Genomic DNA, 26,383 nt, shown 5'->3' with positions numbered 1-26,383 from the left:
CTACAGGAATGTGTTGTAGGGTTCATCTTATGGAAGCATGAAATGAAAAGATCACAGAAAGTTTCTTCAGTCATGTAAAACTGAAAATCTAAGAATAAGTGTCAGCCTGAACACCAGCACAGCATCAAGACAGAGCAACTATATTTAAGTGGAGAACCAGATCTCCCCCAGCATCTAGTTGCCAGCGGTAGTTTTGTTTTCTAAAATAAGCTCAGGTAGCCTCAAGCTGTCTACAGCTGTTATGTACTCTCACGAACTTAAAGAATCATTACAGACCTGGAATTCAAAGGGTTGCATAAGCTGAATATTCAATAAGTCTCATCCTGGTTCTGACTTTTGGGTTATTTCTCTACTCAACAGGAGCCTGATTTGCCACAGAAGAGCAGGTTGCCATTTCATTTGCCCCTATTTCTTAGTAAATAGCAGAAGGGAGACTAATGGAGTTGCTCTCAGTCCCTCACTCTGAATCTTTCCCCAAACAAGTGCTCTCTAGGACAGAAATGCACAACTAAAATTACCCTGTAGCCCAATGGTTACAGCATTACCCTGGAGAGGAATAGATACAAATTCTACTCCCTGTTCTACTGAATACTTAATGTAATATATAAAATTTTCTATGTAGTAGAGACAGAAATGTCTAGTCTTTTAATCCCAGCGAGGCTTAGAGTTGAGGTAAGAACCGACATGCTCAAAGTTGTGGAGGTTAAAATACTTCCTAGCAAGGAAAGAAGCAAAACTTCAAACATAAGTTCTAGAGAGTCAATGAGCTCATCAGTATTAACAAGATTATACAAGGGAGACCTGTGGTTTTGGTAGCATAGAATTAAGGCCATCAAAAACTTGATAAGAACCCTAGTGTCACTGATTGGCAATCTTTTCAGAAAACTGTCAGCCTGGAGAATTACATTAAGTCACTACACAAGTGTTTGCACACTGCCCAGGTAGGAAAGATGACAAATGTTAATGCAAAAGTATTGCAGAGCATGAGGAAGATGAAAAAAAATAAGAAATATTTTGAAAATCCAAATGAAAGAAATTTTAAGAGCACTAATAACAGCCATATTGCATTGGGAAGTAACAAACAGACTTAAAGAAGTAAAGAAAAACAAGTAAGAACAATGAATAAAACCTGCCAGGAAGATCTTGAGATAGGGCTAAACAAATGCTCTGCATTTATCATCTCAGCACATGACTAGAGAAACTTCAAGTTCACAGATGCAGCACTCTACCATATTTGTCTTCATATAAGATAAACTTGCTGGGGGAAATTTGTGATCTCATAACAGCCTTCATTTCAACTAGCGATCACTGCAACAATGCTCCAGTACACGGGACATCTTTCTTTGAGCAATTTTCCACACTAATCATTATGGAAGATTCTGTTAATTCTTCCTGGACAAAGACTGTGTTGATGTTTAACTGATACAATTGTTACAAAAACAAAAGACTGGAGACTATTACTAGAATCATAGAATCAGCTAGGTTGGAAAAGACCTACAAGATCATCCAGTTCAACCATCCACCTACCACCTACCCACTAAACCATGTCTCTCAACGCTATATCTAAATGTTTCTTGAACACTAGTTGCAATGTTTTACTTTGCTGAATATTAGATGTCCATTGCTGGTGTAGGTAAATGCTCATGCATACATCTCATGTTTTTGAAGATGTTTCAAGAGGTTTTAATGTAATGTGCCATTTCACATCCTTTCAGCGTGATGCTGCTATTACACGGTGAATTATATTAGAGCACTTTGTTTAACGCACTGGGGAAAGATAAGGTGCTCTCAAAGACCAAGGACAACATTGTCCTAGATGTGAATAAGTTATCTCTTGAGTCCTTAGGATAATTCATTATTTGCTATTTATGGGAAAGAAGAAGGCAGAAAAGAGTTCTGAGATGTCCCAGGCCAATGAGTGGGTCTTAAAAAAAAGAAAAAAATTCCTTTCTTACTGGGTGATTAAAGCATTGCCTTTTTGTGCTGTGTAGTAAGTAGCATATTAAGTTGATTCCAGGAAAGGGAAAAAGTGTGGAAGTTTGCCAATTTTATAAGCAGGTTTGTTAGTAAAGATCAACCTAAGGCTAATCAGTACTTAATTATTTTAATCTCCTCATTGAAATTGAAAACACAGGGAGGATTTCGACCTTCTGTAAAATATTCAGTAAGGGTTCACAAATAATTAAATCCAAAAAGTTGAGGTTACAAAATGTTAGAGGTCTGATAATGAAAGTAAGAGAGTAGAAATGGCTCCCTTTTGCTTATTCAAATCAAATAAAAGTAATGCATTTTGATTATTGCACCAGAAGACTTGAAATGCAGACCAAATACCAAAATCCCAGTATCTATTACGTTTGACAGCCAAATAATTCAAATGCGAGACGTCTTCATTGTAGGAACTGATTTGGTGAAAAGGTGTTTTTCACCACCACAGCTCTCTTGACATAGCTGTTTCTTCCTTTGACCGCCGAAAGTATGTCTGGCTTAGACATGACACCCAAGTATTTCAACAACTCAACTCTCACACAGTAACTTCTTCCCAGAGGATTTTCTATTAGTATTTACAAAGCTTTGAAAGTAACGTCTCATATTTATTTCATAGAAACTACAACAGACACAAGAAGCACAATAACACTGTTTGACAGAGCAAATTCTCAGCTACAGAATGCTATTTTTCAACATAGGCACCACCATTAGCTATGGATTTTAGTCAATGATGAACAAGATACTGCATGCCGCGTTCATAAAAATCCGCATAAGCATCACCACTACTGAAATGCAACACCCACTCCCTCACTGTGCTCACATCCACTGTTTGGTTTCCATAAAAATTCAGAAAGCAACGATGAATGATGAATGCCAGTGGATGCAGTTTTTTCTGCATGGAGGAATTCAATTCCACCCCTTGGCGTCATACACACTTCCACGTTAGACATCATTTCGCCACACTGCCCCTCTGCTGCCATATATAGCACAACAACCAAATGTAATGGAATATTGGTGGGAAGGTTCAACCTCTACTGCCATTCCACCAACATCCACCTCTGACATTGTGAGCCAACATCATAAGATAGGAGGCATTACTTTCAGAGCAGCCCTCGTATTGTTCAGTGGCTTCCTGGCAAAAACACTTCACCCACACTTAGTAGTGAATCAGAAATTTTTACTTACTTTAATGCCATAGTTGTAAAAATATCTGGATAGAACTGTTTGCATATTTAATTTTTACTGAAAACAAACCATAACTCATCTATCCTTCTTACTTCTTCTTTTTTTTTTAATTCATTTTTCATTGCTTGTTTTAAATAACGGTAGGTCGAACATAGGTTCAAACTGTAAAGAAATATTTCTACTTTCTCTTGCACTGAATGTTTCTCAATGGTTAGTTTCAAAAGTAATAAAGGCAAATCTGAAAGAATAATTTTTAGCTGTCAAGCTTTAAATATTGATCTTATCTAAAGTTAATATACAGAAGACAGATGTTATTTTCTCACCTCCCCAGAAAATTCTGATATTGTTTCCCCATTCCTGCTCCTGAATAAGAATTTTTCTTTGTAAAAATGACTGAGCTATCACTTAGGAATATCCAAAATTCAGTACTTCTATTCTTACTTTAGAAAACTGTTTAGTTTAATAACTATCAAAAGAACAACTATTGTTTTGCTAATTTCAAAGACATTCATGATAATTTATCTCCAAATATTTAAAGGTAATACTATCCCTCTTATTTCTTTCAAATGAGTGCAGGCTAGAATTTATTAACGATGATATATCTTATGTCCTCTTAAAAACAGGGTTAATGATGGAAGAAACATACCCAAGTTATGATCTTTATTTTCCATCTGCCATTCTAGTCTACTATCCATGTTCTCCTGATATGGTTACCTAGGAGCTTCCTCAGATTTAAACTCTTCCTACCATCCTGACAATGAACTTGTAAGGAACATGGATGGGTCTTCTCTTATTGTTTACTCAGATGCTTCATTAAAATTACTCCTCACTTATTTTCCTCTACAGCCTAAATCGCTCTGTTTTGGATGCTTTCCTGATTTTTTCTCTCTGTAGGGTGGTTATGTAGTTTATATGCCCATAGTAATGATTCAATATCATTTCTTATTTTGCTTAAAGTTCTGGGGTACCTGGGAAGGTGAAGGACAGGAGTGGATGTCTTTATTTTCTCTTATAGAAAGCTAACCTCTATTCCTGTAACTTACAGTAGGCTAAGGATAAAGTTTCATAAGATAGAAAGCATATCTCAAAGTGTTTCTGCAAATAATATTGCAGAATTCTTTCCTGATATTCATCACATGTACAGGGAAGTTCAGATGAGGGCTGACTGGGCTGAACTCCTCCTCTAAATGAGGATACAAATGATGCATTTTATTTTAAGTGATTAGGTTATATCTTTAAAAAGCTGAACAATCTTTCTCTTACTTTCCATCCTTATAACTTGAAAACAATTATCCAGCTTTCAACAACCATGTCTTTGGATTGAGATGCAGACTAGAAACTTGCCTCAGAGTCCATACTGCTTCTGAATTATAAGCAGTTACAGTAGATATTCTGAGCCAGTCATGCTAGCAGTGGCAGAGAAAATACTGCAGTATTAGATTTCTGTAGCAATCAATGGGAAAACACTGGCAGAATCTACCCTAAGGTAGTTTTCTTACCTAGCATAATAATTAAAGCTGTATTTTTAAAGCAGTAACCCAGGACAGTGTTTTCTGAGACTGTAAAAACAACTGCAATCAGTACACTTGATTAACTATCTCCTATTTCCCCAGAGGATTTTTCATGTGTTTTTTGCTCCATCTTTCATTAAGTGTTTTCTTGACCTTTCAGTCTAAAAATCAACAAAAGGCATTTCCTTTTTTAATAAAAGATTGATTGCAGGAGGTCTGAGACCACAATCAAAAGAAAAGGAGACATAATCTACGCTCCAAACACATCAAGTTTGTTAGAAAGCTAATGACATTTAGCCCAACAGTAATGGCAGCACGTACCTACTTGGCTATCAGATGCAACATAGCAAAAGAAGTCAAAGGGAACACGGATAAATAAAAGTTATGCTATAAATCAGAAACAAATACAGGCACTGTGAGAGAAATTTTTCAATAATTCTATCTAGACATGAATATGCAGCTTGAAGACTACTAAAATAACGATTAGAGCTATTCCTACTTGCAAATGCAAGGAATAATGCTTCATAGGAGTATGGACACCAACGTACCTAAAGCTGAATGCATTTTGAAAGCAGCAGCACTTTGTTTCCAAATGCACATCACTCTTTACAAGGGTTTTGGCAGTCTCATCTGATGTGATGTTAGTTGATCAAATAGGTTAATTCCAAAACATTTTCCTACATAGGTTTTTCAACATAATATAGGTGAATTTATAATTAAAAAATTGTAATTGAAACATCATAATTCTACCACCATCCAATTGAAAGAATCCATTTTGATCTAAAATGTTTATACAGGGACTTTCCACAAGTGATCCATGAGAAACCTGATTTGGCTTTGAATCTTATTTGCAGCACACTCTTGTATTGTTACTTCAACTAATCTACACAATATTTATAAAACCTATCTGAAAGCCTCCAAACCAATTTAGCTATTATTGTAAGTTATGACCGGCTACTCCTGAGGGTCAGAATTCTTGAAAAGCATAGCATTAGGGCATGGTTCTGTTTTATGCTGCTACACATTTATTTCTGAAGGTCTAAAATATCATACACTTTAATCATAAATAAAATGAAAAGAAAGGAAGTGGTCCATAATATAACTATCCTTAGTTTAATTATTCTCATTAATGTATCTTATTGGTTGTGGCATGCACTTGTTTCAGCCAGTGAAGGTTTAATATCCCTGTTTCTTTTACCGTCATCCATACTGAAGCTTGTCGATCAATGGCAATTATTACTTAATGAACATGTAATGATGGGTAAGCCCAGGGAGAAGGGAACAAATAAATCACTCATTATGGTCTTGATTGCAGGCTAGCACTGTCTCTTGTCAAAGTGATATGTTGTGCAGGTTTGTTTAGCCAACATCTTCAGCAGTAATCAGTGTGATGAGAAGTTTCAGAGTGCTGGAAATCTTCAATGACCTAAAACATACTCTACATCAAAAGGAGACACACAAACAGAAGGGTTTTCACTTTAATTGAAAACTCTTCTGAGTAGTTAAAAAAAAGAAAAAAACAACCAAAAAACAAACAAACAAACAAACAAAATCTCAGAGCTGTTTGTTTCTTCTGATTTTTCTGAGCTTTTTCTTTTTCCTTCCTTCTTAAATACGTTGAAACTTGCATTCTTATTCTGGGATAAGAAAGAAAACTTATTCAGAAGCTTCAATATGAAATCCACAATGGCTAAGTATTATTTTAACAACTCATAACATTCATGAAAAATCATATAGGCTAAGAAGCTAAGGAATGCTATGTTTAGAAACCTAAGATGGCAAGAAGGCACAGTGAGGTACATCAAATCAATATTGTGCCAGTTAAGTGTTTTACTGTAGGTATTTACTTTGGTAAAATTGTAAAGTTAATCCCTGTTCATTAAGCTGGAATTGAAATGTTCACTCATTTTGTATCCTAGTAGTAGCAGTCACAAAAAGTTCTAGTCAGTCCTGAATATGAATTCCGCCCCCCGCCTCCTCCCCTTTCTGTTGTTTTTATTGATTAGGCAAATCTAATAGTGTTAAAATAATTCAAGAAAGGAAATCAGCCTCTAACACAATTCATAAGGAACTCAGAACAAATCTTGCAGGGAATAGAAATGTGAATTAAATTTCTGCAGAAACGTACTGCAGTTAAGTTCTACAGACCTTTTCCCCCCTTTTTTTGATATTCATTTCATACGTATATCCTACCTCTTAAAAGATTTTATATAGAGATAACTGACATTATGGCTTTTTCAATATGAGGGTTACCAAAAAAACATTATTTAAATGAAGTTATTTAGAACTTCAAAACCAAAACAAGATGTCACTGCAGTATGTCACCATATTCATAGGGTGAAAAAATCTAAATGAAATCCTAATGTGAAATGTTTTCAAGAAACAATACTTTCCAACTAATATCTGTAGCTTAGTAAAGTGTTACTTCCTAATGAGATATCATTCTACAAAGTAGCTTTTATATGGTTCATCTGAATTCACGTTAACAATCCTTGCTTTACAAAATGGCTTTTCCAAAAACTAATAAGGGTGCTTAGTTTTATTTCACAAACAGATTAGTAGCTTTCTAAGAAACAATTTGAAGAAGAGAGTAAAGCTTATAGCAACTCCTTGTGCAAATTTTAACAAAAAAGTAAAAAAGGCAGAAAAACAGACACTTTCATACAAGGCAGACATGTTCTCTGTGTTACATATTTGTTTATTTACCTTCAACCTTGAAAGGAATGTTTATACAAAACTTAGGAGAACATTTTTACAATCCAAAGTTGTCTTTGAATCCGATCTACCATTTGCCAGGTACAGAGTACTGTTAGACATTCAAATAATAGGTTATCTGTAAAGCACTGAAGAAAAGCATTTAGTGTTTTCAAACATATAATTAAAAGAACATCTTCTCTGGGGAAAAAAAATAAAAAAAGAAACAAAAAGAAAACCCCACAGATTTCAAAAGGTTTTCTGCCTCAAAAAAATAAGGGAAAAAAATGGAAACGAACCGTTTTGAGTCAAGAAGGTAGCAGTTCTAGGGCAATGCCGTGTTGGAAAAGAATTTAAATATTTAATTGTAATTTCTATTAACAGAGACTCATAATCATTCTTCTCTCTTAAAATAGATTGTCAAACACGAAAAAGGTTTATTGCTGAAACAGACTGTATCTGGATAAGAATCATAAGCAGGAACATACTTTAATTACCTTTGCCAATATCTGCAACCAAGGTAGTATTCCTTTCTATTTTATATGACTTTTCTTACTTTGTTGGTTTGGGTCAGGTAGGTAGACATCTTTTGACACTAGCTTGAGTGTCAAGCAGAACGGAGGACAGTTTAGAAGCCAAGGATTTCTATTTTAGCATGTCATTTCCAGGAAAGAACAGCTAAAAAAATGCAAAGACGACTATTTTAATCAGAACTTTTGAATGAAGGCATGGGCATTTCATATCTAACAGACTTCATAAAGTATAATCATCAATGGAAAAAGCTGAACTCCTTAAAAGCCCTTCCACAGTTAATATTGCATTGGCTACTTTTGAGGACACTTAACTTGGACATCTGCAATAAAAAAGGGAAATTAATTTTGATAGAAGACGAGGCTTTAACAACAATCATTAAAAAGAATTCCAGAAAACAGCTACAAGCACAAGTATGCATCTTATACATAATACCATAGAGAAGCAATGAAAGTATTCCACCTGTCACTTAGTCAGTGAAATCTTGAATGAGTTCCTGAGTCAGTGCCAGGTGCAGATTAAGACAGAAATTGAATTTTTACACCATATATCAAACAAACTAGAGAATAAATTGATTTCCTTCTGTTTTCTAAGTAAGTAAAAGCAAAAGAAACAAACAAACAAACTTATGGTCAATCAGTAGAAAAGATGATGACAAAATCATAGAATCATAGAATTAGCTAGGTTGGCAAAGACCTACAAGATCATCCAGTCCAACCATCCAGCTACCAACAATATAACCTCACTAAACCATGTCTCTCAATGCTATATCTAAATGTTTCTTGAACACCTCCAGGGACGGTGACTCAATCACCTCCCTGGGCAGCCCATTCCAGCGCCTGACCACTATTTCAGAAAAGTAGTGTTTTCTAATGTCCAGCCTAAATCTACCCTGGCGCAACTTGAGGCCATTCCCAGAAGGAAAGACATACTTTGAAATATTAATAATAGTAATTTAAAAAGCAATCCTGCTCTCAGATCTCATGGCTGAATCACACTCATCACAGCCTCACTTTCTCTAAATACACAGGATGCCTGCTGACATTATTCTATGTGTTTATGAGGGACAGTTAAGTACATGCTACTGATAATTCTGTACTTTAAGTACCAGATTAAGTCTTTTTCCTTCTTGTTTTTAGTTAATGCAATATGGTTCTTTAGTGCTGTAGATGAGATTACATTCATATTTGGTCTTTCTGTAAGTGATGTGTATGACAAGAAGATTTTATAGATAGTTTGGGAAAAAATTATTTGCAGTTTGATTCTATGAAGGAACTAACTCATAGTACTGGACATCCTTATGGCTGTGCTATTATGTACACAACCTAATACTTGCCTTCATGTCAGTAAAATCATACCAAAAAAGGCCAATGGTTTAAGCATCCTCCAGACATGTGTTGCTTCTTCCCTAGACTACCTTAGACTTATGTGCTAGAAGCTATTCTCAGAAATTCAGTTTTGCCCATGATGACACAGATGATTCTTTCCTCTATAAAAGTTCTATTCAACTCTCTAATTTATGGATAGACTTCAACAAAAGACATGAGTGCATTTGCATCATGTGAAGAATGCTCCATTTTAGCTAAGGTATTTGTCACCTTCACAACCATGTCCTACGTTAAACGTACACTTTTCCTTTTATGAAAATGCTCTTATTTTTATCTTCACCTAGATATGGTTGCAAAATGAAATGTATCACTAGGATTCTGTGATGGAATGATAGAATCAGTGGACAAACTAAAGGCAACGGAGGTCATCTACCTGGAATTACACAAGACCTTTGAAATAGTCCCACACCACATCTTTAGCTCTAAATTGGAGAGATATGAAGGCTGGACCATTAGGTTGGTAAAGAATTGGTTGGATGCTCATAGACAGTGGGTTGTTCTCAGCAGCTCTATGTCCAGGTGGAGGTCAGTCAGGAGTGGTGTCCCCCAGGGGTCCATCTTGGGACTGGTGCTCTTCAACATCTTTATCAATGACATAGACTGGAATTTGAGTATAATCTCAGCAAGTTTCTGGTGACACTAAGCTGAGTGGTGCAGTTGACACAGTAGAAGGGAGGGACACCATCCAGAGGGATGTAGACACACTCAGAAAGTGGGCACGTGAGAATCTAATGAGGATTAACAAGGCCAAATGCAAGCTGTTGCACCTGGGTCAAGGCAATCCCAGATACAAGTACAGACTGGGAGAAGAACTTGTTGAGAGAAGCACAGTGGTGAAGGACTTGAGGGTCCTGATGGGCAAAAAGCTGGGCATGAACCAGCAGTATGCGCTTGCAGCCCAGGAGACCAATAGTATTATGGGCTGCATCAAAAGAGAAGCAGCAGCAGGGAGGGGGAGATGGTTGTCCCCCTCTACTCTGCCCTTGTGATGCCTATCTTGAGTACAGGGTCCAGGCCTGGGGCCTTCGGAGCAGGAAATAGTTCGAGCTGTTGTAGCAGGTACAGAGGAGGGCCATGAAGATGATCAAAGGGCAGGAGCACCTCTCCTATGAAGAAAGTTTGAGGGAGCTGGACTTGTTTAGCCTGGAGAAGAGAAGGCTCCAGTGAAATCTCATTGCGGCCCTCCAGTACTTGAATGGAGCTTAGAAGCAAGAGGGGGACCAACATTTTATGTAGTTGGATAGTGATACCACAAGGGGGCATGGCTTTAAACTAAAAAAAATGGGAGATTTAGGTTAGATGTAAAGAAGAAATTTTTTACTCAGAGGCTGGTGAGGAACTGGAACAGGTTGCCCAGAGAGGTTGTGGATGCCCCATCTCTGGAGGCATTCAAGGCCAGGTTGGATGGATTCCTGATCAATTGGTTGACAACTCTGCCCATGATAGGTAATCTTTTAGTTGCAACTCTTTACTCCTCACAAGTAGCATTTATTGTTTTTGCTGTATTTTTTTTTCCTTTCTGCAAATAGCCCAGCTGATTTTAATGGAAACACTATTGGTGTCTTCCACAGCTGAACACAAGTATGGTCATGAGAAAAAAACTGCACTTGATTAGAACCAGATTCTTTCATTTTCAAAATGGTTTTAAGACTCAGAATTTCTCTTGCTTTTCTGACATTACTTCTTTAAGATCTGATACCACTGTGTCGAAATGAACAATTTTGAAGACAGTTCCATGTTTTTGAAAGGCAGACTAAGACGAGACTGCCAAGATTTCAAAGAAACTTACCTAAGCATTCATAAAATAACATTTATTATATTTATTTTTATCCAGTTTCCACTTTTTTTCCCTTGTGTTCCTTACTTATGTTTGAGATTTGTTTTAAGCATCATGTGATTTGATATAAATACATCCTTTGTGGCTTTCTTGTTTTTATACAAGAAAGAAAGCAAACAAACAAAAAAAACCCACAAATAAATCTTGAAATACTCAAGGACAAAGAAGATAGTCTATGTATTACCAAAGCTGTCTCAAATCAAGGCAGGGCACTAAAAATGCCAGCCAGTTACGTATGCCACACTGCTCTCTACTATATAAATCCTTACCACTGCTATGTTCTTTTCCTACAGAATGTAAAAGTATTAGCTGTAATTTGTCACTGTGGTATGTCAAGGAAGAAAGGTTTGCTCTTAAAATTCCTCTTGGAGAGTAAACAGCAGCCTGCAGAGCAGCATTTGTTTATATCACTTTTGGTACGATGAATAACACACTTAGAAAGATATATTGAATATGAAACATGGAAGTGTAAAAGTTCTGACTTGTGTTAAGTATTCACTGCCATTTCTGCCAGTACTAATATATGAAGCCCATGTAATTCAGGCAAAGCCAATACAGGTCATTAATATATATCGCAACTAAAACCTCTTGAATATAACTTGTCACATTCCCCTCTTTTTTCTTCACCTATCCAACATTTCTGTCCACTACTTAACAGTCACCACATCTCATCTAAGTCCTGGCTGCCTTTCAGTGAAAAAAGGAAATTATTCCTGCTATATATATATATATTTGTGCATATGTACATAGATACACCCACACTGCAAATGCTGAGGCACTATAAACTGCTGAAGTGAATTCTTCATGGATGACGAACTACATTGACGCAGCATGCTCTCTACCCACACACCAAAAACCCCTAAGCACTGACAATGTTACGCTGCCTGTAGCTACCATGAGACTGAAAATATTCAAGGTACTCAAAACATTTTTCCCATAAGAAAGGAAGCAATCACCTAATCTATCTTCTAGTGCATAACATGGGTACTTTGGGATGTGACTGAAAACATCTTTGGAAGCACCAGAGTGGAAGAATTTCCTCTAATGAGGCAGTAAAACTACAGCTGTACCACATCCTAGTCAATAATTACTAGCATCTAAGGCTACAAGGGAATTTGCTATAGAGTCATATATACGTGAAGAAAAACCATTTGATTCACAGAAACATAATAACTTTACTGACCTTTACACATTGCTCCTTCACAGATCATCAGATATCCACATGGCTATGAGCAAAACAAAAATCAGCTACTCCCACACCTACCTTAGGTTAGATGCATTTATAGAGGCACGTGGAGCATGGCTATGTTCTCTGGCCCAGGTTTCCTTATCACCTGAGCAGGGGGAATGCAGTCAGCTCTCCTTACATTGCAGACAATGAGATTGTGTTTCATGAAAAAAAAAAAATGTGTCAGTGTGTGAAAGTCTGAAAATGGGCCCAAACTTGGGTATTCTCCCAGCATAAAGTTGGGAGGCATCTATAAACCCTTAGTCAGAAGTTAGGAAGTGTCCCTGTATGCTGAGGTTCAGATATAGCATTGTCACTTTTACAGTTCTTCCTGGCTATTGCATAGCTGTGTGACTGTCCCTATAAAGTGTTCCTTAATGTAAGTTATATATGGATAGAGTGAATACTAGTATGCAGAATCCTAGCTAAGCTTTTTTTTTTCAAACCATTGCTGCCAATTCAGTTGTTTACATTTGCTTTAAGATTCAATCTGCAGCTCAAGGGCAGTAATTTGTACGTTATACTAAGGTAGTGAATTCACAAAGCTCATGAGAAAATGATGTTGCTGATAGAAAGCCAGGGGAAGAAAAATGTAGGATACAATATAATCACAAAACAAAGCATTTAAAACATTATAAAATGCACTGTATAATATGTTATTCATTATAAAACAATAACTCTGACTTCTCCTTGATCGTTACCTCTATTGAAGGAGACTGTAAGTAGTTGCTGTCATGTTCTGTAAACCTGTGCAACACATACAGTCTTTACCTCCTAGGTTGGAGTCTGTGCTATACATTTATGCTTACAAATTACACTGAAATATCTGCAGTACGTTGAAATATTATTGTTAGGAAAATACTTAAATAGAACTATAGGTAAGAGTTATTACCATATCTAATGTAAATTATATTTTACAGAGCTTTCTAATGCCGTACAAACAGATGCAGATTTTATTTCCAATTTAGTCACATTTCTACCTGCAAGAGTTATTTTTACTGAGTCATTTGGCAAAGATTAATTGAGCTAGTTTACATTATACAAGAACAGAAAACAAATACAAGCTAGTTTAAGATGTGCTGTTGTGTATATGTTAACTCAAAACATCTTAGACACTGATAATCATTACTGGGATTTAAATCTTCAGATTTTAGACCCATTGGGTTAGAGCTCAAAAAAGGAAACTGAAGCATGCAAATCCTGGGAGTTGCTCATTTTATGACATGATTCACTGAGTGTGTTTTACATAAGTAACAATTCACAGGGAATTTTTTTATTTACAGTACAGAAAGAGAAATATATTGGAGTCATGTTCAGTGCTTTCAGAGATCTACAAGGAAGCATGCTGTCATCTCAGTATTTAAAAAACAAGACTGAGTGCATGCCTTACCCTTTCTAAGCAACAATTATGAACCCAGTCCCAAATTTACTGGAGAAAGCTTTAATACAGAAAGGGCCTGTCAAATGTAAATGTAGTTCGCAGGTTAAGTTCTGAGGTCTGAGTGTACCAATGCTGCTCTCAGCCAAGTTTATTATTTTATTATACTTTCTATTGATTGCTATCATCACTCTATTGACTGGCTGTGCATGGTTTTTGAGAAGGTTCAGAAGAATCAATAAAGCTGTGGGGATTTTGGTGGGAACAGGATGAATTGCCTATTGTGGCCTACAAAAATAATTTTGTTTTAGAAGTAAAAGGAGAAAAGCAGATATAGGTGTTTTCTGAAAACTTATACCACATTAGAAAGTTATAGTTAACAATTCATCATTTCACAAAGGAAAATATGCAGTTCATCTTTAAATACAGTAATGGTTCTGTATAGCTCAGCATCCTTCCTGCTGGTGCTTCAGAAAGCACAGGGTGCTGTGGTCTGGGAAAGGAGCTCTGTTCCAAAGACACAACTTGTCTTGGAGACCATATTGTGGCCAGCTCACTCACCTTTATCCTGTGTGGCTTTTCCCCCATGCACTATGACCCCATGGTCCAGGGCTCAAGGTGGGCAGTGGATGTCACTATATCCCAGAATGCTTGAGGTTGGAATGGACATTTCAATGTCCTCTGATCCAACCCAGGGCCACCTAGAGCTGGCTGCCTCCAAGGAGACAGCCTCCATAATCTCTCTCAGTGGCCTGTTCTAGTGCTCAGGCATCCTCATAGTCAAAAGTGTCAGAAGGAAGCTTCATTGCCTCTTGTTCTGTCACTGAGTTCTACAGAACTCTGTCATCTTTGCACCCTCTCTTCAGGTGTTTACATACATGGATAAGATCACCCTGAGCCCACTCTTCTCACGGTTGTTTTCTGGCTATTAATTTATTCCATATTTACCTTCCTCGTTTTCCCATATTTTGTTATACTATGGCCTTATCTTAAACAGGGGTTTAAGGCTCTACCATATTTAAAAATAGATACTACAAAAATGACTGTAAAACAATTTATAGTTTGCATGTGTGAATTATGCATCCACTCTAACCAAACTTGAAACAAAGAAACAAAAAAAAAGCTAGTATATCTATGTGTTGAAAGGCTTTTTTATGTTTTTTTCCAAGAATATTCTCCTAAACCATGAAAAGAATTGACTGAAACTGTTTTTCTACTTTAAGATCTATCATTAGACTATGTAGTGTGAATAAAAAAAATACGTGCCACATTAATATTTCACAATGCTGTAACTCATGACAAAGATTTAATGTGAACAGAGAAGGAATTCAATTAAATCATTGTTATAACAGTGCTGTAATTAAGACAGGTACTTTTTTCTTAACGGAGTAGTATATGTCTAAGCTTTAAGCCTTCATTTTTGAATATAAAACTGCAAAAAAGGTCTAAATTTCATACACAAAAAATATTTCATTCAAGTTTTATCAAAGTAAAACAAAGCAGCATGGATTGTAGTCACAAGGCACGATACCAGTGTAAAAATGAAAGTTTCAGGATTTATCCTGTGCAATTTACCTCACTACTTCATCAGCCTTCTTGTTGTCACGCAATATACACATTTGGACAAATCATTTCAAAATGAGTGAGTGACTTCATGCTATATGGAGGTGTCCCACAGTATTGCACAGGCTACTGATTCTAAGCAACACACTGAAACCACATCCAAAAGAGATCAGGCTGTAAAGTATTCCCTTATAAATCTAGGATTCCTTCCAAGGAATCAATCAGAGCAGGCAGGGGTGCACTCAACCCCTCCAATCTAACCACAGGAATTAGTTATGTTTTAGCTCAAGTATGCGATGTGAATTGAATCCACTAGGGCTGGGAACCACATAATGGTGTTTTATAGCCTTAGACAAATTTATCCAAATGAAAGATTTTACAGTCATCATGACCTGATACACTTACCAAGTTTTGTTCCATTCACTAGCCTGCCCAGGTCAAGTCACACCTACTGATTTAATACAATACATCCAGCAAGGGAGACCATGTCCCATAAAGAGGAGAACATCATGTCAGGCAGCATAAAAAGCACTGATCAGCAGAACAGAGCCTTTGAAATGTAGTCTGTATGCTATTGAAACTGAACCAAAAATGAGAAATTCTTATTGTCATTCAACCTACAGTAGTAGCTTAAAATAGATTATAATTCTGGCTGATTTTAATTATTTTAACATTAAAATTTCTAATAATACCACTCAATGCTATATGCCTTTTTGAAATATAACACATAGGTCAATTTTTGATTAAGATTAAAACTTCTCCAAGAGAAATAACTTTATTAATTCCTCTGATTAATATAACAGTCAACTTTTCATGTGTTTAAATAAATATGAGTGTACCAAAGAGGCACGTATAACAGAGATGGTTATGAAAATATATTGCTCACTGAAGGCTATTAAATTTAAGCTGAAATAACAGCAATGCTGCTACTGTTTTGCTGTAGAATGGAAGTAGCAAAGAAACTTACAGAGCCACAGAATCTTCCCTATGAAAACCTTGTTCTGCAGAAACAGAACGTCAACATTTCCATTCACGTTTTTAACACTGCCGCTACAGTTTCTACTTAGAAGAAAATTAGTATCATAAAGCTCCACATTTATCATTTCATGGTGTTCTTCACACTTTTGATTCAGCACTTATGAGCTTGCATTGAGCTAGAAGTTTATTATTATCCATTTATAGGAAGCCAAGAAAATAGTAAATTATGGATTTGAAAACTCTGCTGGGTGACATTTTAAAAGTTCATTGGACTTTTTTTTTTTTTTTTTTACAGAGTAGAAATTTGTTGCGAACACTCAAGATCTGATAACTGATTCCCATTTAGATGTCATTGAGACGTAAGTGCAATGTATTTTCATTAATATTTCATTGTGTAATTGTGTCTTGCTTTGACATTGCCATCTTGTAGTTATTTGTGCTACGTCTAAAGAGCAACTTGTAATCGGATAGGTATATTGGACTCCATTATGAGTCACCACACATTCTTAGCATACAGAATTCTATTAAATTATAATTGTTTCTGGTTTATTCCTTACGGAAGATGAAGAACAATGTGTAACAATATGCACATTCAAAAAAGAACATACAAAAAAGAAAGTTGTCAAATACATCAAGATTTTGGATTCAAAACTTTTATTTCCACTAAATACAATCCATGTTTAACTAATAGATGAAGACAAGCTACATTTTAAAAGTAACAGAATGTTTTGGGATTCATTTGTAATTGTATGCCAAAATAGTAGATTTTGAAAAAAAAACACAAGAATGTGACAACAGAAGATGCTCATTTATTAAATACACACAATTCAATTTAAAAAAAACAAACAAAAAACAACCAACAAACCAAAACCCAAAGTTCCTCTTCTTTATTTTTGGAATAGAAATCACTGTAAAAAGTAAAAAATAAACAGCAACAATGGTTATTTTATGTGAGATTGCTTTAATACAGAATGTAATAAACTGTATATATTATAAGTTCCTAAACTGTTGCAATAATTAGGAGTAAAATTGTAGATGGAAATGCAGTATTATATTTTTTTCCATCCTCCATAAAATGAAGTTCTGCTCTGCATTACCTGAGTGTAAATTAAATTAAAGCCATGATCCAGAGTTCATTCTGAAAGAAGAATCTCACTTTAAATAACTGAAATGGAAATTGAAGGTTTATGAGTAAACAATTCATCTATTAGAAGTACTTGATAGGTAAGTACATAGGACTGATACTGCTACAGGGAGTTCCCAGTGAATTAGCACTTCGGTAGCAGATAAGCGAAATTCTGAAGCTAAGCAATTAGAAGAAAAACTCCGACACGGCATGTCTTCTATATTTTTCATTTCCATATTCGTGGGGAAAGCACAGTTCCTGCTGCAGAAACTGAGGAAGAGACCAGGTGAGTTTGCAGCATCATTCTCCCACTGTGGGCAATGCAGAGCACAGTAAGCAGCATTTCCAGGTGCAAACTGTGTTTATATTCTACTCTTCCTTTAATGCATCAATTCAGGTGCTCCCTCTGTGAAGAGGAAGATGTCAAAGAGTTATGCTGACTTCTTCCCACAAGGAAATTTCAGTTTGCCATACAAATCCTAAAGTGCTCCTGTATGGTTTCTTTAAGTCTTCCTAAAAGTATCCAGCCATTAAATATCTTGTATTTTATTTCCACTTTTCAATGTGCTATAGATTTCTGTATTAGCAATAACAAACTACATTGTGGAAGTTATTGAGGGAACAGCTGTGCAATTTGAATCCTGTGTAGGAATGAATTGGTGCTTCTGGCACAAGGGAAGGAATGAAAAGTGTTTGGGGCCTCTGGGAAGTTTCTGCTGTAAGAACAACACTAAAATCATTTCAGTTGTTACCTTTAGCTTTCAGTCCCCAGCCTTTAGAATAGCAGTTTGCTCCTCTGAAGTAATGCTCCATGTTGTCTGCAGACTCCAACTGCTCCCTCACTGAGGATATATTTGCTCAGTTCTGATTTTTTCACCCCCCTAAGGATGTGTACTAGATACTGCATGGATACAGGGCTGGATGGTCCTGGTTATAAAACAGTTCTCCTTAGTAAGAAATGGACAGGACATATGTCAGTTGTCTTTATTTATTTGTATTACTGAAGATGGTTTATATACACTCCAGTCAAATACAGCACCTTTACACACTGGGGCACATATGATAAATGCCTCAATATATGTTTATGGTAAATAAACAGTCCATGGCAAAAAGAAAGAAAAAAAAAATGGTGAGCAATGTTGGGGAAGCAAGTAGCAATATAACATTGTGTAAATACGTATAAAAATTACTGTATTTCATAGAGAGTGGTTATCAGCTTTAATCATCATGAAGGCTGATTTTATCCTAACCAGCTTAAATCACAACCACTGAAAAAAGTGACATGATAAATATTGAAGAAGATTCAGCATGAATGAGATAATGATCACACCTATACATGAAACATCTTTATCAGTGACATAGATGATGGAATAGAGTGCACCCTCAGCAAGTTTGCAGATGACACCAAGCTGAGTGGTGCAGTCGACACATTGGAGGGAAGGGAAGCCATCCAGAGGGACCTGGACAGGCTGGACAAGTGTGCCCATGTGAACCTAATGAGGTTTAACAAGGCCAAATGCAAGGTGCTGCACTTGGGCCGGGGCAATCCCAGGTACTTACAGAAACTGGGGGAAGAACTCGAGAGCAGCCCTGCAGAGAAGGACTTGGGGGTCCTGGTGGATGAGATGCTGGACATGAGCCAGCAGTGTGCGCTGGCAGCCCGGAAGGCCAACTATGTTCTGGGCTGTATTAAAAGAGGAGTGGTCAGCAGGGAGAGTGAGATGATTGTCCCCCTCTACTCAGCTCTTGTGAGACCCCATCTGCAGTACTGCATCCAGGCCGGGGGCCCCCAGAACAAGAAAGACACGGAGCTCTTGGAACGAGTTCAGAGGAGAGCGACTAAGATGATCAGAGGACTGGAGCACCTCTCCTGTGAGGAAAGGTTGAAGGAATTGGGCTTGTTTAACTTGGAGAAGAGAAGGCTCCAGGGAGACCTCATTGTGGCCTTCCAATACTTGAAGGGAGCGTATAAACAGGAGGGAGAATGATTGTTCACGAGGGTGGATAGCGATAGGAGAAGGGGGAATGGTTTTAAACTGAGACAGGGGAGATTTAGGTTAGATATTAGGAGGAATTTTTTCACTCAGAGGGTGGTGACGCACTGGAACATGTTGCCCAGGGGGGTTGTGGATGTCCCATCCCTTGAGGCATTCAAGGCCAGGCTGGACGTGGCTCTGGGCAGCCTGGTCTAGTGGTTGGCAACCCTGCACTCAGCAGGGGGGTTGAAACTCAATGATCTCTGAGGTCCTTTTCAACCTAGGCCATTCTATGATTCTATACTCTTTGAAACAGGCTTGACTGTATACACAGAGGTATACCATCATAATTTTACTACTACTACAAATTGAAAAATGAAACATGTATCAGTAGTTAGAGAACCCAGTGTTTTTGTCCTGTCACCAACAATCAACATATGCAACTGCAGTCAAAACTGTGTCTACAGAATTGTATACAAGTATATGAATAAATATAAATATTAAAAATAATGAAATTAAGACTTTGACAGATATTTCCAAGTACACTGCCTTTAGGATACCTCAGTTTCTCTTTCTATTGTTTTTTATTTATTTTTATTTTTTTCAATAAGAAAATGGCCAGAAAGGACCAGAGATTTCTAGATTTTTATCAGGTTATTTTCTGCATACAGTAGAAATACTCATGAAGTGTTTCTCCAAAGGTGCAAAGGACTTTGAACTACTGATTGTACAGCAGGTGGTTAACTTGATGTTATGCTTCTTATTGGTGACATGCACTCTTTTGTCAGGCTCAGTACAGAAAAGGGGAGAGAAGATCCAAGCATCACTTTGAACACTTTCTAATATCAGCTTTCAGACATTCTAAAGAACGCTTCTATTTTCTCTTTTGGAAAGGCACTTACCCAATCAGTGACTCACTTGGAACTGAGCCACCTTCATAATTATAAGACAAAAGATCTCAAAACAATTGGCATTTCAGCGTAGGAAAATCACGATTCTACCATTCTGTGATGTTTCCCCAGAAATTGAATAGAATACTCCTGGGATCTGTTTATTAGATTTGTCCCACAGACTTTGACCTTTCAAAACATACAAAAGATCATGTGGCAAACCACTCACAGGAGTGATTTTTATTTTGGCTCTGACCTCTCCCTTTGACCTTGGGAGAAATGCTTTATGTATACGTAGCAGAGAACTACTTTTATTATTTGACACAGCAGAAACAACCATTTTTGAATATTCTTTTGGTTCTCCTTAAATATGCATGCAGAACAGACTATTGCATGAGGCTTCTATAATTCTTGATCATTTATCATATAGATTAGTAAAAAGTATCCATAATTTATGTCCAATTTCCAACCTACCCAGAGAAGCCCAGAGAACACAACTTAGGACACTGAATTGTAGTAAAAAAGGTAGAATATGAGATGCTATTATTCACTTACAGTGCAGCAATTATGCATGGAACTATTTCACTGGATTCTATGTTTATAACATTTGCTTTCCTTCTCTTTAAATGTATTTATTTTATCAAGTATTACAAATGGACCTGACAGACCTCTATGATTAGGGCTATCTATTTACTAGTGTAGGCTATTTTGAATTCCTTGTAATAATTATATTTTATTTACTGGAATTAGAATTATCTTTCACTGATACCTCCCATGTTTTTGGAAAGTCTGGACTGATCTGTTTCCAGTAGTGAGGACAGGAACTAGCACTGACCCGATAATATTACTCCTCTCAGTGCACATGCAAGGTTTTTCCTAGGCCATAGTTTTGAAACAGAATTGGAAACTTGACAGGACTCACTGTAATGCAATGAAAGAGATTGCTGGATTTGTCTTTATGAGAAGACACTTCAATTACGTATTACAAACCTCCAAAAATCACCATTTGTAGACAGTGGCTAATCCTTCATTTGGAATTTCCTGATAACATTTCAAGTACTCTGTTCACTCTGAGCATGACTGAAAAAGACAGATTCAGTAATATGCAAGGCAGAAGGTAAACAAGTACGCATGCACCACAGTAATCATACCGAAATCTTGAGGTTCTTGCAACAGTTTTAGAAGGCCAAGCGTATTAATGAATAATTTCAGCAGCAAGAAATAAGGCCTAGGAAGATAAACAAAGCATCCACGTTATTTTGGTGCAAGAACTACAAAGAACTTGTAAAATCACAAAATGGAGTCAAAAAGGAAAATTTATTTCAGATATCAGAAGCTGCAGGCAAACAAAATTTTTACAGCACCAGTCAAATCTAAGTTGCTGCCACTTTATTTGGGAAGCATTGGCAATAATAAAGACTGAGCTACGTGCTCTCTGGATTTTAGAGACTGGAGCTCCATCATTTCAAAGGCAACAATTTGGCTTAGGCTTTAACTAGGTAATGCAAATCAGTCCTCATCTTTTTTAGTATAGATGTCTCCTTGACAATGAAAATTATTTGTAGAGGAGAGATGAAGGCTCTCCAGAGGTAAGTGTGCCCTGACTAAAGCAGTGAGTTGGATCTGCACACCACAGCTAAGAGGCTCAGATTCTCTAGGCTTTTGGGCTCCAGTCAACGTACTGGACTCTGAAGATGCTTAAATTTCTGCAGTTCCTAATCCAACCTTTGATCTTTCACCTTCCTTTAAATCTAAACCCCATTCCACCTTTCAGGTGGCTAATTTGCCATTTTTTTCAAAGTACAAGGGCAGCCCTCTTTGGGTAAGACAGAGTTTACCTTATGTATTTGAAAAAAACAGTTTTGCAGTCTTAGATTTTCTAGAATACAAAGACGAACAAAAAACAAATAGCATTTAAATAGTTGAGTATTCTATATTATTAACAATTCCCTGCCTAGTGAAGTACAGATCTTGAATAAAATTTCAGTATTACTCGTTACTTTGAGAGACAAAATTACATCAGGTACTGATCTACCAAATTAAGAGCAGATTTAAAGTAATTCTCTTGGCAGAATGGTAGTGTGAAAAAAAAAGAAAAAAGAAAAAAAAAGGACGCTCAGCTCCTAGTCTACCTTGTGGCTCACAATATCTGTATTCACTATTACACAGTTTAAAGAGCATATCTTAACTTGTTTTTAGTTCTGGATATGGAATCTAGTATTTTTTAATAGTTTAATGTGCAGCTGGACATTTAACTGCACTTCCCTTCTTCACAGACTTTCAAGTTTGCGTGTAACACAGGTTCTCTCTGATTTTCACTGACTGCTACATGCATTTAGGTCTGAAATTTTAAAAACTTATAACAATAAGTTACTCAAAAGTTAATTGGAGTAATATTACAGATGCTCTAATGTGAGCAAAATGTTATGAAGATGTGTTTATTACCATAGAAATAAGTCTGGGAATGAATCAATACAGTATTTGCAGAGAAACATACTCTTTACTCTTCCTGATAGAAACCTCTTGCCTCTGATAATGTGCACAAGTACAAAGTGCAAATATGAGAAAATAACTGGAAAGGAGCCATTCCAGGGTGCAGATCAGTAAAATTCAGCTATTTTTATTGTGTCTGCTGCTTTGCCACTAGAATTTATGGAGGACTTCAAGTCATGCCATCCATCATAGACAAATGCTGAACAAGAAGATGGAACTATGCTGTTCTAGAAAAGCAAACATTCCAGAGCATCACATGAATTCTTTTTTTGTGCACAGGTATTTTTGCTTTGCCTTACTTCATTAGAATGATGAAAATCTGCAGCTCTCCATTCCTATGTCCTCAAGGCCTGATTTTCAGTCTCCTTAATGTAGCACTGTTACACAAATACATGCAGACTCATTATTTCTTCATTGTATATAACCCTGATCCAGTCAAAAGACTAATTAAATGCATTCAGAAAGACCATGAATACTCTTATCCCTATCAGTGCGCTTTCATACACCTATGCATACAGCTATGCCTTCAGACCTTGCAGCGTCACTGATGACCAGATCAGACCAGACCAGACAGTGCTCAGCACTTTCACAAGGGCCAGTCTTTGCTTTTCCTTAAAAAATACATCATACTGGTAACTACACAGACTACAGACAGCACTGAGCACATACGGGTGATTACTGAATTGTTGGTGATAAGGAATTATAGTCATTTTTTTAATGGACAAATCCAAGTACACTGGGAAAATGCACACTGAGAGCATGTTTCATCTGATTGTTTCCATCAGACTCACTGTCTTTTAATTATAGAATGTCTGAACAGACAAAGCAAGGTTTGTGGGAGCTTATATAAAATATGAAGTTTTTTAATATGAACTAATCATCAACTAATACTAGCAAAAAGCAGTTTTGAAATGTCCAAGCATTCTTCTGTCTCTACAAACAAATTGTTATAAGATGGGAGCTAGAACTGCCACACTCACCACCTGAAGGAGAGGAGAACTGCAGTGGTATCTCCTGAGCCTCCACAGCTACTGATGCTGCCTTTGCTGCAGCCCACAGGTAGACTGATGAGTCTGTACACCAGCTTTGATTGCAGCAACACATTAAGCCTATAAAAAATGCTCTTCTGAGGTGGAAACAAATCCTACTTAATACTATATTAATTGAAATTACTAATTGGTGCTGTATGGAAATACAGACAAGTACATCCTTCAAAATTAAACCCCAGACAAAAGCGATAAAATCCAAACCCAAAATATAATAAAAGATTTGAGAGAGGGGATGAATGACAGCAGAAATCAGTATCAGTATGATTTATAAGGAATTGTACACAAAGAATAATATGCCAAATCCTCAGGTAAGATTGCTAACACAACCAGACAGCCAACTTTATTTAACTGCCCTCTTTGTAAAAGGACCAAATACGTAGCTAAATGCTAGAGAACTGTTGCTGAAGGTTAACTAACAAATAAATGCTAAGAAAAGTAGATATTTTCAATGGTTTGTTATAAAAAAAAAAGGACTCATGAATAAAAAATGGAGGAAAACACAGCACCTCCTGGACTTCCCATTCATAGATTGCTTATGTGACTAGTCAAGTAAAGACAAGGAGGAAATACTGTTTTTAAGCAATGATGTGGTGTATCCATTTTGATCAATGAACTTGGAAAATGACTCAAAGGAGAAAAAAGGGCTGTATTCTGATACCACATACTGCTAATTACACATACTGCTAATGAGTAGCTCTGCTTTGCATGACTGGATGTCAAAGTGTCACAAAGTAGGCGCCATTTACTATGCTATCAGACTTTTAATCAAAATTGACAGCACTGTTTTTCTGAAATGGTGCATGCTGCTACTTATGTTTCTTTAATTTAATAGTCTTGGTGAATATGTATATTGAAACAGATAAACTGCCAGCTTGGATACTATTTATGAACATAGTACAGGCATGACAAGAAAAACAGTATGTAGGATGTATATATACATGACTCATATTGCTCTGTTTTTCCCCTGTTCGTCTGTAAGTTTCCCATTAACAACAATTATCTTTTTTTTTTTTTTCGATGGATGGGAGAGGGAACACAAAGAAAAAAAGTTTTACTTTCATTAGGACTGTTTTTCTACTAATTTCTTGCTCTTTCTGTAGTGTTCTTCTTCTAGAATCTACCCTTACCACAAGGCAAGCAAAGGCCAACCAAGCCCATGAATATGCCCACAGACAGATTCATGCTGCAAACTTATGTTTTGTAGATCATAAATTGCTTTATCAGGGGAATATAAACAACCTTGGACTATGAGCACTACACTGCAAATAGTCTTTAAATCAAGATATCTTGTCAAATGATGTACAATTTTTAAAAACTTCGACTCTCTATACTGTTAGATTAGCACTTTACTTTCGATTATTACTTTTTTTATTAAAGAAACTTAAATCCTGTTGAGAAGAGCTTATTTAGGTTGAGCTGTCACCTTTAGCTTCAGAACATTAAGTCTTGACAAATGCTTCTTTTGAAGTCTGACACCTGTTTCTTTGGCATTTCCCACTTTCAAGAACTCACTAGACTATAATAATACTCAGCACAGCAGAAGTAAAGAGAATGAATTAAAGCAGAAATGCTTTTAGACGTGAAAGAGCAGTACAAAAGAGCAACCCCTCGCTCAAGTTTTCTCAGTACTTTAGACAGGAGCTCAGGAGAGCTGATCTCAAAGTTGTATTTTTTTCTTTAATAGGAATCTAATGCCCATGAAAGAAGGCAGATTAGCAGCCCCAGAGACCACACAATTCTATCTTAAAACAGATACGGATCAGCCAGAGAAGCCAGGTTTCTTTGCAGCTACTTTCAGAAGTACAGGGAAACATCCTTACTATTAAGATCTTCTCTTAGGCCAAATATTAGGTATCCGCTCTTTCTGTAACTGAAATGCTGGAGGGAATGTTTCTCATGCACTTTGAAACATGATTCTGTTGGATTTTCCATTACGCTTGTCTTCATGAAGATTTTAATAGTAAATTTCTTCAAATATTTATTTATTGTCTTGCAGATGGGGGAGGTCTAGATCTAAGAAACCACTTAAATCAATGAAAACAACACTCACTGACTCTCTCTAGTCTGCAGGGCTAGATCAAGTTTGTTTACCTCTGCTATGTATTTAGCCACCATATCTTTAGTTTTTTTCCCTTTACTCTGTTGACCTTCAGTAGGACTTTGCAAAAGACACTGAGAAATATATTCAGTAGTAACTCTAACTCATTCCGTCAAAAAATGCATCTTTTCTGGTTAATTCAAACTCTGCTTTTAGTCTTTCAAAACAGATTTTATCCAGAGAATATTTTTTCTATACCCAATAACAGTTTCAATCTGGTTTTGTGAAAGATTCATCATAATGGAATACATATTCAGTCTTATCCTGAAAACTGCAAGACTCTGTAACAAAACCTGTTAGATTTATTTTATTGAAGAAAGATTTCAAAATAGAGACAGTATTGTAATGCAATTTGAATTCTATACCAGAAATCTTCTAAAATGTATAAACAACAATTTTAGAGTGCTTTCATATAGCAATAATCTTTCTAATCAAACTGGCCATCTTTCAGGACTATCTTTTACAGAATGCT

The 26,383-nt window shown here is 36.5% G+C and overlaps 1 long non-coding RNA gene across 2 annotated transcripts in view; it reads left to right on the top strand.

The window, feature by feature from the left end:
* The window catches only part of LOC110403051, a 61,357-nt gene that overhangs the window by 21,907 nt on the left and 13,067 nt on the right, over window positions 1-26,383 (top strand). Inside the window, exons 1-2 of one of the 2 annotated variants that reach the window (XR_002441472.1) lie at window positions 14,586-14,651; window positions 16,575-16,638. This is a non-coding gene — a long non-coding RNA (uncharacterized LOC110403051). Of the gene's footprint in view, window positions 1-14,585; window positions 14,652-16,574; window positions 16,639-26,383 lie in introns of those variants that run through there. The other variant, XR_002441473.1, reaches the window with a different exon arrangement.

This window comes from Numida meleagris, chromosome 8, assembly GCF_002078875.1.
Source record: "Numida meleagris isolate 19003 breed g44 Domestic line chromosome 8, NumMel1.0, whole genome shotgun sequence".
NCBI lineage: Eukaryota > Metazoa > Chordata > Aves > Galliformes > Numididae > Numida > Numida meleagris.
Note: the sequence above shows the minus strand (reverse complement) of the source record. Positions and strands in the feature narration are given on the sequence as shown.